Raw genomic sequence first — 12,306 nt, forward strand, 5'->3', positions numbered from 1 at the left:
ATGTGATTTTACAACACTGCAATAATTAAAAAAACAAAACCACAACGCCTCCTGAGTATAGCATTTTACAATTTGCAAAGGACTTTACATGCATCATTTTATGTTGTCCCGAAGGGAGCTCTGATAATTGTCACTGGAATTCTCGGACCTGACTAGACAGGGAGCTGAGCTTCAGAACAGATCACACATTTGGGATTTTTTGAATAGAGCTGTGCTGTCCAAGAGAACTTTTTGCACTGTCCATGGCAGCCACAGGCTAGATGTGGCTACTGAGCCCTCGAAACATGGCTCGTGCAACTAAGGAGCTGAACTCATCACTGCATTTCATTTTAATTAATTTAACTTTAAATAGCTACCTGTTGCAGTATCTCCCACATTGGGCAGCACCCATCTGGTTTTAAAGAACTTAACCATATCTCACAGTTAGTAAGCTAAATCATTTGTTTATCCAATTGTTCATTCAATTGTTCCATTCAGTTGTTAGTGAACTTGACATTTGAAGATTGTTTCCAAAGTTCTGTGAAATTAGCAATTTTCATTTATTTATTCATTTATTTATTTATTAAAGATTTTATTTATTTATTTGAGAGAGAGAGAGCATGAGAGGGGGGAGGGTCAGAGGGAGAAGCAGACTCCCTGCCGAGCAGGGAGCCCGATGCGGGACCTGATCCCGGGACTCCAGGATCATGACCTGAGCCGAAGGCAGTCGCTTAACCGACTGAGCCCCCCAGGCACCCAGCAATTTTTATTTAGTCTAGACTGATGGTGACCTAACATGGTTAGGTCACTGGCCACACCCGCCATTCATGGGAGCATGTCATTCCTTTTGAAGAGCACGAGAAAGCCCTTGCAGCTTGATTTATTCTTGTGAAAATAAAATTTTTAGGAAAATAATGGTTTTACATACAGACAAAACGTGGATTGTCATCTTAATACAGACATGCAAGCAACATCGTCCCTAAAAGACACCAACATGGAAACAAATGAGACCAGTGGGTGTAAACCCTAACCCGTCACTTCTCTGCCCAAGAGTCTCACGGGAATCGCACCACTTTCCAAACCCGCTTTCCTCTTGAAAGGGGAGAGTTGCAAAAGTTCAGGAAGCTAGTAATTGTGAAGGCCCCCCGAATAGCCCTAACACATAGTCATCACCAGGAAATGTTAACTGGCTAAGATGACATTTTAACTTTCACAGAAAATACCACTTGGAACAGTTATTTAAAGAAATCTAATACTTAGCATAACATGCACTTTTTTACCCCAGTCTTATCGATTAATGAACTCTGGTTTCGTTTTTATTTTCAGCAACATTCTAGCTTACTTCAGTGCTGGCCTGTCTACAACTATTCACAATCAACTTCCACTCTGATCTTACAAGACCCAGCTGAGCTTTTCTTCTGTTACCCACTGTTCAAACGTACCAGAACCACCTTCTGGGATTTGCTCACTGACTCTTGGGGAACAACTCCAGGGAGCTACCCTTCTAGCTCTGTGCTTACGTCACGAAGCCTCAGTCTGCTCCTGTCTTTGCAAGCCACGTCCGTCCCTGTCCCTCTAACTGTCCTTCTGGTAGTCAGGAGTTCACATGGAAATAATTGCTTTCATCCTATCTGCTCCCACTTTCCCTCCTGGTTCTGCCCTTTTATTCTTCATAATAGCGGCTTTTTAAATGAACAGCATTTTACAATCTGCCTTGGCTCTCTAGCAGAACAAAATGCTCCCCCCACCCAGTTTTAATGAGAAATAGTTCACATACATCACTGTGTCATTTTGAGGTAGGCAGCATGGTGGTCTGATTTACCTTTATTATAAAATAATTACCACAATAGGTTCAGCTACCATCCACCGTCTCATATAGATACAATAAGAAGAAAAGGAAGGAAAGAGAAAAGAAAAATACATTTTCTTGTGGTGAACTCTTAGGATTTGGAAACTTCCCTGTATTTCCTAGACATACATACAGCCGTGTTAGCTGTAGTTGTATGCTCTACCTCACATCCCTAGTAATTATTGATCTTGTGATTGGAATTTTGTACCTTTTGACCACCTTCCTCCATTTTCCCATCACCCTCTGTCTCTGGTAACCACAAGTCTGATTTTTTTTTTCTATGAGTTTTTAAATTTTTAACTTTATTTTTTAAGATTCTACATGTCTTTGTCTTATTTCACTTAGCATAATGCCCTCAGAGTCCACCCATGTTGTCACAAACGGTAGGAGTTCCACATTTTTTATGGCTGAATAATGTTCCATGGTATCCATATACACAACTTATCTATCCATTCATTCATTAATGGACACTTAGGTTGTTTCCATGTCTCGGCTGTTATAAATAATGCTGCTTTGAACATAGGGGTACAGGTATATTTTTGAGTTAGTGTTTTCATTTTCTTTGGATACACACCCAGAAGTGAGATTGCTAGATCATACTGTAGTTCTATTTTTAACTTTTTGAATAACCTTGATTCTGTTTTCCACAGTGGCTGCACCAGTTCACGTTCCTACCAACAGTGCATAAGGGATCCTTTTCTCGACATCCTGCCAGCTTTTGTTATCGCTTGTCTTTTTGACGATGGCCATTCTAACAGGTGTGAGGTGATATCTCATTATGGTTTTGATTTACAGTTTCCTGATGATTCGAGATATTGTGCATTTTTTCATGTACCTGTTGGCTTTTGGTGTATCTTCTTTGGAGAAATGGCTATTCAGGTCCTTTGCCCATTTTTAAATTCTTTTTTGTTTGTTTGTTTGTTGCTATTGAGTGTATGCATTCTTTACTTATATTGGATGTTAATCCCTTATCAGATATATGGTTTGCAAATATTTTTCCCCTTCCATAGGTTTTCTTTTCACTTTGTTGATGGTTTCTTTTGCTGTGCAGAGCTTTTTAGTTTGATGGAGTCCCACTCATTTACTTTTGATTTTGTTGCTTATGCTGTAGGCGTAACATCCAGACATCACCACCAAGACTCATGTCAAGGAGCTTTATTCTTGTTTTCTTCTAGCAGTTTCATGGTGGCAGGTCTTATATTTAAGTCTTTAATCCATTTTGAGTTAATTTTTGTGTGTGGAATAAGATACGGGCCCAGTTTCATTCTCTTACAAGTGAATATCCAATTATCCCAGCACCATTTATTGAAAAAACTGTCTTCTCTCCATTGAGTGTTCTTGGCTCCCTTGTCAAACATTAGTTAACTCTATAATGCTTGGGTTTATTTCTCACTTCTGTTCCATTGGTTTATTCATCTGTTTTTATGCCAGTACCATACTCTTTTGATGACTACTGCTTTATAGGATAGCTTGAAATCAGGAAGTGTGATGCTTTCTGCTTTGTTCTTAGGATTTCTTTGGCTTTGGGGGGCCTTTTGTGGCTCCATATAAAATTTTAAAAGTTTTTTTCCTATTTCTGTAAAAAATGCCTTTGGAATCTTGATAGGGATTGCCTTAAATCTATAGATGTCTTAGGGTAGTACTGACTTTTTAACAATATGAATTCTCCCAGTCCATGAACATGGAATACTTTCCATTTATTTGTGTCTTCTTTGATGTCTTTCATCAATGCCTTGTAGTTTTCAGAGTACAGATCTTTCACCTCCTTAAATTTATTCCTAAATATTTTATTGTTTTTGATGCTATTGTAAGTGGGATCAATTTCAATTATTTCCTTTTCTGAAAATGTGTTGTTGGTGTATAGAAATGCTTACTTTCATATGTTGATTTTGTATCTTGCAACTTCACTGAATTCATTGATTAGATCTAATAGTTTCTTGGTTGAACCTTTAGGATTTTCTATATATAAGATAATGTCCTTTGAAAAGAGAGATAGTTTTACTTCTTCCTTTTTAATTCTGATACCTTTTATTTCTTTTTCTTGCCTGATTGCTCTGGCTAGGACTTCTAGTACTATGTTGAATAGAAGCAGTGAGAGTGGGCACCATTGTCTTTTTCCTGATCCTAGAGGAAATGTTTCAACCTTTCACCACTGAGCATGATATTAGCCATGGGCTTGTCATATATGGTTTTAATTATGTTGAGATATGTTTTTTCTATGCCTAATTTGTTGAGTTTTTATTGTGAATAAATGTTGAATTTTGTCAAATGCTTCTTCTGCTTCTATTGAAATGATTATGATTCTTTTCTTTTATTCTATTAATGTGATGTATCACAATGCTTGATTTATATATGTCAAACTATCCATCCTCACATTCCAAATTGTAAATCCTATTTGTTCATGGTGAATGGTCCTTTTAATGTGCTGCTGAATTTGGTTTGCTAGTATTTTGTGGAAAATTTTTGCATTGATATTCATCAGGGATATTGGCCTGTAGTTTTTATGTTTGTTTTTCTGGTAGCATCCTTTTTTGGTTTTGGTATCAGGATAATGCTGACCTCATAAAATGAGTTTGGGAATGGCCCACCTCCTTGATTTTTTGGAAGAGCTTGGGAAGAATTGGTGTTAGTTCTTCTTTGAATGGTAAAATTCACTGACAAAGCCATCTGGTCTTGGGCTTTTCTTCATTGGGAGATTTTTTTATTGCTGAGTCAATCTCCTTACTAGTAATTTGTCTGTTCACACTTTTTATTTCTTCCTTATTCAGCCTTGTTAATTTATAGATTTCTAAAAAATTTTCCATTTTTATTAGGTTATCCAGTTTGTGGGCATATAGTTGCTTATCACAACCTCTTATGATCCTTTGAATTTCTGTAGTATCCAGTATAAAGTCTCCTTTCCCATTTATAACTCAGTTGACTTGGGTCCTTTTTCTTTTTTCTTTGGTTAGATAAGGGTTTGTAAATTTTATCATTTCAAAGAATGAAGTCTTACTTTGGTTAATCTTTTCTATTTTTTTTCTATTCTCTATTTCATTTATTTCTGCTCTAATCTTAATTATTTCCTTTCTTCTAACTTTGTGTTCAGTTTGTACCTTAAGGCGTAAAATTTGGTTGCTTCTTTAGGATCTTTCTTGCTTCTTAATATTGGCATTTATTGAAATGAACTTCCCTCTTAGAACTGTTTTTCCTGCACCCCACAAGTTCTGATACGTTGTGTTTCCATTTTTGTTTGTCTCAAAAAACTTTCTTATTTCTCCTTTAATTTCTTCTTTGATCCATTGCTTGTTCAGGTCAGTGTTGTTTAATTTTCATGTATTCATAAATTTTCCAGTTTTCCTTTTGTTATTGATTTCTGGGTTCATGACATTGTGGTTAGAGAAGATACTTGATATAATTTCAACCATTTAGAATTTGGTAAGACTTGTTTTGTGGTCTAACTTATAGTTTATCCTAGAAAATGATCCATGTGCACCTGAGAAGAATGTGTATTCTGTTGTTGGATAGAATGTGCTGCATATGTTGTTGTTCCAATCTGTTGTTCCCATATTGATTCTCTGTCTGTATGATCTCTCTATTGTTGAGAATAGGGTAATAAAGCCCCCCACTATTATTGTACCCACTATTATTGTGTTCCTGCTGATTTCTTCTTTTAGCTCTGTTAGTTTTTGCTTCATATATTTAGGTGCTCCAATGTTGAGTGCAGAAATATTTATAATTGTTATATCTTTTTGAGGTATTGACCCTTTTATCATCATTTAATAATCTTCTTTGTCTCTTTTTTACCATTTTTAGTTTAAAGTGTGTTTTATCCAGTGTAGGTATAGCTACCCCTGCTTTTTTATTGTTGTTGTTGTTATCATTCGCTTGAAATGTCATTTTCCATCCCTTCACTTTCTGTCTATGTGTGTCTTTAAGGCTAAAGTGAATCCCTCCTAGACAGCATATTGTTAGATCTTGGTGTTTTTTTTTATCACCCAGCCATTTTATATCTTTTAATTGGAGAATTCAATCCCTTTATGTTTAAAGTAATTACTGATAAGTAAGAACTTACTATTGTCCTTTTGTTAACTGTTTTCTGGTTATTTTATAGATCTTGTTTCTTATCCTACTTTTTTTGTGTGTGTTTTAATGTCTTTTGGTGTCAGTATGTTTTGACTTCTTTATCATGTACTTTTGTACAATTACTACAGGATTTTCCCTTGTGGTTATCATGAGGCTGACATAGAATATCTTAAATTTATAACATCTTATTTTAAACTGATAATAACTCAACTCCAATAAAATTCATAAACTTTATACTTTTACTTCTTCTCCCCTTCACATTTTAGCTTATTGCTATTGCAATTTATATTTTTTATATTGTATAACTAATAACAGACTATTGTAGTTATGGTTATTTTTAATACTTTCATTTTTTTTATTACTTTTAAACTAGAGGTGTAAGTGAATTAGGCACCACTATTCCCATATTGCAGAATCTAACCATGGCTATATATTTATCATTACCAGTGAGGTTTGCACTATCTTTTTATGTTTTTGTTGATGTTAATAGCATTCCTTTCCTTCACTCAGAGAATCCCTTTAACATTTCTTGTAAGGCAGGTCTGGTGGTAATGAACTCTCTTGGCTTTTGTTTGTTTAGTAAAGTTTTTATTCCTCCTTCATTTCTGAAGGACAGCTTCACCAGGTATAAAATTCTTGGTTGACAGTTATTGTCTTTGAATATTTTGAATATGTCATTCCATTTTCTCCTGACCTGAAAAATTTCTGTTGAGAAATCTATTTCTAGTCATATGGGGCTTCCTTTGTAATTTCCATCTTTTGTTTTGCTGCTCTTAAAATTCTTTTTATTTTTATTTTTTTTGTTTTTTACTGTGGATAATTTAATTACAATGTGTCTCAGTGTAGCCCTCATTTGGATTCAACCTATTTGGGATCCTTTGGACCTCATGGATCTGGATGTCCATTTCTCTCCCTAGGTTTGGGAAATTCTCAGCCATTGTTACTTTAAATAAGCTTTCTGTTCCTTTCTCTTTCTCTTGTCCTTCTTGAATTTCCCTAATGTGAATAATGTTTCTTTTCATTGTGTGCTATAATTCCCATAGGCTTTCTTCACTCTTTCACTCTTTTTTCTTTTTGCTCCTCTGACTGAATAATTTCCAATGTCCTGTCCTCCAGGTCACTGATTCTTTATTCTCCATGGTTGAGTCTAGTTTTCAAATCTTCTACTGAATTCATCAGTTCAGTTATTGTATTTTTTTGACTCCCAGATTTCATATGTTTGTTTGTTGTTTTGATGGTTGCTATTCCTTGTTGAACTTCTTATTTTGTTCATGCATTGTTTTCCTAATTTTGTTTAGTTGTCTGTCTGTTTTCTTGTAGTCCACTAAACTTCCTGAAGAGGATTGTTCTGAATTCTCTGTCTGACAGATCTCCATTTCTTTAGGGTCAGTTATTGGAACTTTATTAGTTTCCTTTGGTGGTGTCATATGTACCTGATTTTTCATGATCCTTGATTCATTACATTGGTATCTGTGCATCTGAGTAATTGAGCTCCTCTTCTAGATGCTACAGGTTTGCTCTGGCAGAGACAGCTCTTCACCAGTCAGCTCTGTTTGGGTTTCTGGGTGTGTCTGCTGGTAATGTCCTTGGGGAGATGGGTCCTGATATTATGGCCTATTTTTGGCAAGGAAACTTTTCCAACTCTGTGGTTGGGAATGGGGGTTGTGTTATTGGCTGAGAATAGTTGAAAAAGACTACTGGTTTGGTTCCCTACCCCTCAAGTGAGGCAGTAGGATGGGCTCCACAGTTGGCTGGATTCTCTGGTCAGGTTTACTAGATGGTCAGGACTAGGTACTACATTCAGTACTATATAGGGCTATGAATTAGTTTCCCTGTCCTGGCAGGACAACAGGACCAGAGCCTGTATGGCTCATGGTTTGGGGACCTGAATCAAGCCAGAATTCCCTGGTTAGGGGAGGCCCCTTGTTTTGCTCTGCAGATGGGGAAAGTCACAGGTTAGGCTCTCTGTTCAAGTGCCACTGTACATAGGACTATTAAATAGGCTATGCAGCTTCCCATGTACTTTGGTTAGGTTGCTTACAGGTTGAAGGCTGTATTCAGTGATGAGCTGAGCCATGAATTAGATGTGCAGGGATGGCCAGGAACAGCAGGGGAAACCACTCTAAAGATGGTGAAGTTCTTTGTTTCTTGCCTTAACTCAGGCCAACCCACACCCCAAGCTTCCTGGAAGAATAGGGCCACGAGCTTTTCTCTGCAAACTGTCAGCTGTGCCTGTCCTTCTCTCCACTCTAGCACTGCTGGGTCACACAGCTTCCAGGAGTTGTCACCAAGCCTTCTGGTTATATGGGTCTGGAAAACACTCTGCACAGTGGGCGGGGCTCTGTCTCAGCCCCTGTGCCTGGAAGGGAAGGGGAAAAGCTGCTCTCAATTTCCCAAACAAGCTCTCTGGTTGGGCGGGGCTGGGAGCAACCCAGGGACTTGGCATTGTACTCATTTCCCTGCTTGTGTGCAGCACAGGAAGCATCCATGCTTGGTACTGGCTTTGTCCCGGGGGCCATTAGCCCGCCTGCTTGCTTCTCAGCTCATGCACAGCTGGGCTGCACAGCTTTCAGCCATATGGGGCTGGAAGGCCCTCTTCACAGGGGGTGGGGTTGTCTCAGCCCCTATGCCTGGGCAGGAGCTGCTCCAGGCTACTCTCAATTTACCAAACAAGCTGTCTGGTTGGGAGGGACCAAGAGCTACCCTGGGACTTAGCTGTGTGTAGATTTCCCTGCTTGTGCATAGCTCAGGAAGTCTCTACGTTCAGTAGTGGCTTTGCTCTGGGGGCCATCAGCTCTGCCTGCTGGCCTCTTGGCTGGAGCACCACTGGGCTGCACAGCTTCCAGGAATTGTTGCCAGTCCTTCTGCTCGAATGGGGCTAAAAGGCACTCTCCATGGTGAGTGGGGCTGTGACTCAGCACCTTGCCTTGGCACGGACAAACTGGGCTCCAGGGCTGGCAGAACTCCTTGTTCGAGGATCCAAATCAGGCAGATCTGCACCCCACTAAGTTCCTTGGTCAGACCATAACCCCGACTTGGTTTTGCAGATGAACAAAATCTCTCATGGGGATTACTACTTGGGCACTGCAATTATGAACTAGGTCTCCCGAGACCCCAGCGCTGGTTGTGGCAAGCCCCTCCCCCCTTCCCTTGCACAGTCAAATTCCCAGTGGTTGAGTCCCGCACATTCCCCTGCAATCCCCATGGTATGAAATCAGATTAGGGGCTCCCACAAAATGACCCACAATGCTGGGGAGGCTAGTTGTTACCCTGGGTTCCCTTTTCCCACTGGATGAACCAGCGGCTCAGGGGAGACCTCTCCATGTGGGGCTGTGCTGGCCTAAGGGAGGGACGATGTAGTAACATGTGGCCACGTGGCCGTGTGGCGGCTTCTCTTGTCCGGCTGACGCAGTCTGTCCTGGTCTCTGAGGTGCAGGCGGTGCTTCAGCCTCACGCCCGTGTTCTAGGATTCTCTCAGGGGTGCTGTTCTCTAACAGTTGCTAGTTGTTCTTCTTGGGAGAGGGGAGGGAAGTCAGAGACAACATATGTCATCATTTTAGTGGTGTCGCTCTCCCAAAATATTTCTTAAGAGATGCCCACCAGGACCGTGCCCAAACTGTTCATGTGATGAGGACAAGTTTAGATGAAGCTACAATACTTTCCTCATAATCGGAGGGACCCAGCCTCAGAAGTGTGTGTCCACTAATTTATACATTCCTGCAGGTACGTGGCTGGGACGGGGACAAGAGTGGGGAATTCCAGAAACCCAAAAGCTGATTTGGCCTGTCAGCCATGTCAGCATTATGAGCAACACATAACTGGCCTGGGGGAGCTTCCAACGGCTGAAAACTTAGGTATAAATGGCTCAAAATACTAATAACCACTTCATTCCTTACAATTAACAACACCTTATCACTTAGAGGAAGGAAGATGATTTTGTAGATCTGCTTGAATCCTCACGATCACTTACTGGGTATTAAATGAAAGACGCCATCTGGCACATGGCTGAGAATGAAGGTTCTGGAGACTCACGGGGTTTGACAGGCGGGGATTTTACCAGCCACTAGATGCCACTGTTTTGCCGACACGGAAAGCTCCTGGAGGTGTGAGTCCTACAGGATCACATTTTGCATCAGTAAACTTCCTTCTGAGAAGCTAAAGATTGCTCTCACTTCCAGTTAAGTCTCATCAGTGATTTGTTCTTTTGAAGAAATTACTTATATAAGCAAATTGATATCAATTTTTTGACATTTAGACCTGATATCTTTGTTAATAAAAGCAGCCCACAAATTCAAATTTGTCCTATTCATTAGTTATACTTTCTTCTAATAAAGATGAGCAATGTATTTGTAAGGAATGGAGCAAATTATTGCTGATGTTTGGAATTCTTACTCTTTGGAAATAAATGTATTTGGTGCTTTTTTTCTTTTTTAAAGTCAGGGCAATTTATATTCTCTCAACTCTGGCTTCAGAAATCATTCTGTTAATCTCTTAGCAAGTGTTTCAAAGCAGCTGAAGCCTCGGAGGGTCAGGCTGGCCTGCTGGCTGGTGGGGGAGGCCGGCGGCTGTGAGGACCGAGCTGGCCATGGTGCTCTGGACGTGGCTGGGGTCCATCCCGGATCCCGTCCTCCCCCAGCCGAGGTCCCTTCAGCTCCTTCCCATCACTTATCCGAGAGAGCCGAGACCCTCCTCAGGACAAACTCAGTGGAATCAGGGCCCAGAGAGAGACCTGAAATATTCCGAAATATGTTCACGCTCACAGTGCTCACGAAGCATGTCAGCCCTGGGAGCCGTGCTGAGATCCTGGGTCTTCCCTGCCTCTGGGGCCCTTCGCACGCCTTTCCACTTGGGCCACGTGAGCGACCTGACTGCAGCCCGCATCCTCGGCAGGAATCTGCGGGGCCCCCGAGCCACCACGTCTGGAAAGGCCAAGGCGCCTCATCTTGTCCCAGAGAGAAGGAGACAGGCAGGTCGCTGTGAGCGCTTGGGATGCCCTGCCAGTGTCGAAACATGAAGGAGTCGGAGAGGGGAAAGTCCTCACGCCACACTCGCGTATTTGGGGGGGTGAGGGAGGCCCCCGTTTAGTGCACACTCGTGCACGCACATGCATGCACACACGCCTCTTTGTTTTCCACGTGCACTGTCCCTTTCCCTCCGGTGGGCCTTCTGCTGCCTGAGCGGCCCAGCCGCCTTCTGCAGGCAGGCAAGCCGCTTGCCCCGGCCTGCCCTGTGCCAGAGACAGCTCTGGGTGCTGTGTTGGCCGGAAAGGGCCCCCGTTCCCACGGAGGTTTCATACCACTGAAGGAAACAGGCAGTAAACCACGAAGCAAATAGAGAAATCACAGCAGTTCAGGTGGGGTACCCACTGTCGCCTAAAGAAAGGAGGTCACGTGATAGAACGGATGGGGAGGGAGTGCCCATCGGCCCCCTGCCTCACATCTCCACCAAGGCGACAGAGCCCACCACCCGCAGCTGCTCAGAGCTGCAGGTGCTGAGCCGGACCAGGCTTCTCCCCACAGAAAGTGAAAGTTCCAGCCCTGCGTCTTGTGAGCCCAGCAGACCAGAGCCTGAGGCCCTCTGATTGAACAGGGTCCCACTGAGCCCTGGGAGCAGCTGAGAAAGCTGGACCTATCATTGGGACAGCCAACGGCCAAATGCACATTTGCCCACGATCCCAGATGAGGGCAAAGTGGTGATTCCGCGAGAATGTTTTGGGTATTTCTCAGTCCATTATGTTGTCTGCACGGGCAAAGCTGCAGGGATGTAAAATTACCTTGGTAAATCTCCAAAGTTAATTGTGTGCCTTTGATCCCACAACACACAGATGTCCATAAAGTTTGCATTACGTCTCCCCAGACTAAATAACGCCGTGCGTGACGATTTTACCTAGTTTTGTGCCTCCTTAGTTCCCATCATTACCATGGCATATGCCTTCTTAGATCTTGGAGGACGCTGGACGTTTTCCTGGTTTGCTTTTGGTGGCAAGGAGAATGACTGACTCTCCAAAGCGCCTTGGGAAATCATTCACAATACCACCTTCGCAAGTGTCACAACCTGTTTGCAAATTACAAGTCCGCAGGTGGCTGCTTATCTGGGAACCACTTGACTCTCCCTGGGAAAGATTTGCCAGCGAGATGTGGAAAGGCAGGCTAGGAGAGAGCCTGGTGTGGTTGAGGACATTTTATATAGTCTTCTCCTGAGGTCTTGGTTTTCACACAAAAACAGCATAAGCTCATTTTAATAAAAAAAAAAAATCAACCCGTGGAATTTAAGAAACAAAACAAATGAACAAATAAAGAAAAAAGAAACAAATAAAAAAAACCAGACTCTTTTTTTTTTTTTACAATTTTTTTTTTTATTCTTATGTTAATCCCCATACATTACATCATTAGTTCTAGATGAAGTGTTCCATG

The sequence above is a fragment of the Leptonychotes weddellii genome, chromosome 8, assembly GCF_054177405.1.
Source record: "Leptonychotes weddellii isolate Sample4059 chromosome 8, ASM5417740v2, whole genome shotgun sequence".
NCBI classification, from domain to species: domain Eukaryota; kingdom Metazoa; phylum Chordata; class Mammalia; order Carnivora; family Phocidae; genus Leptonychotes; species Leptonychotes weddellii.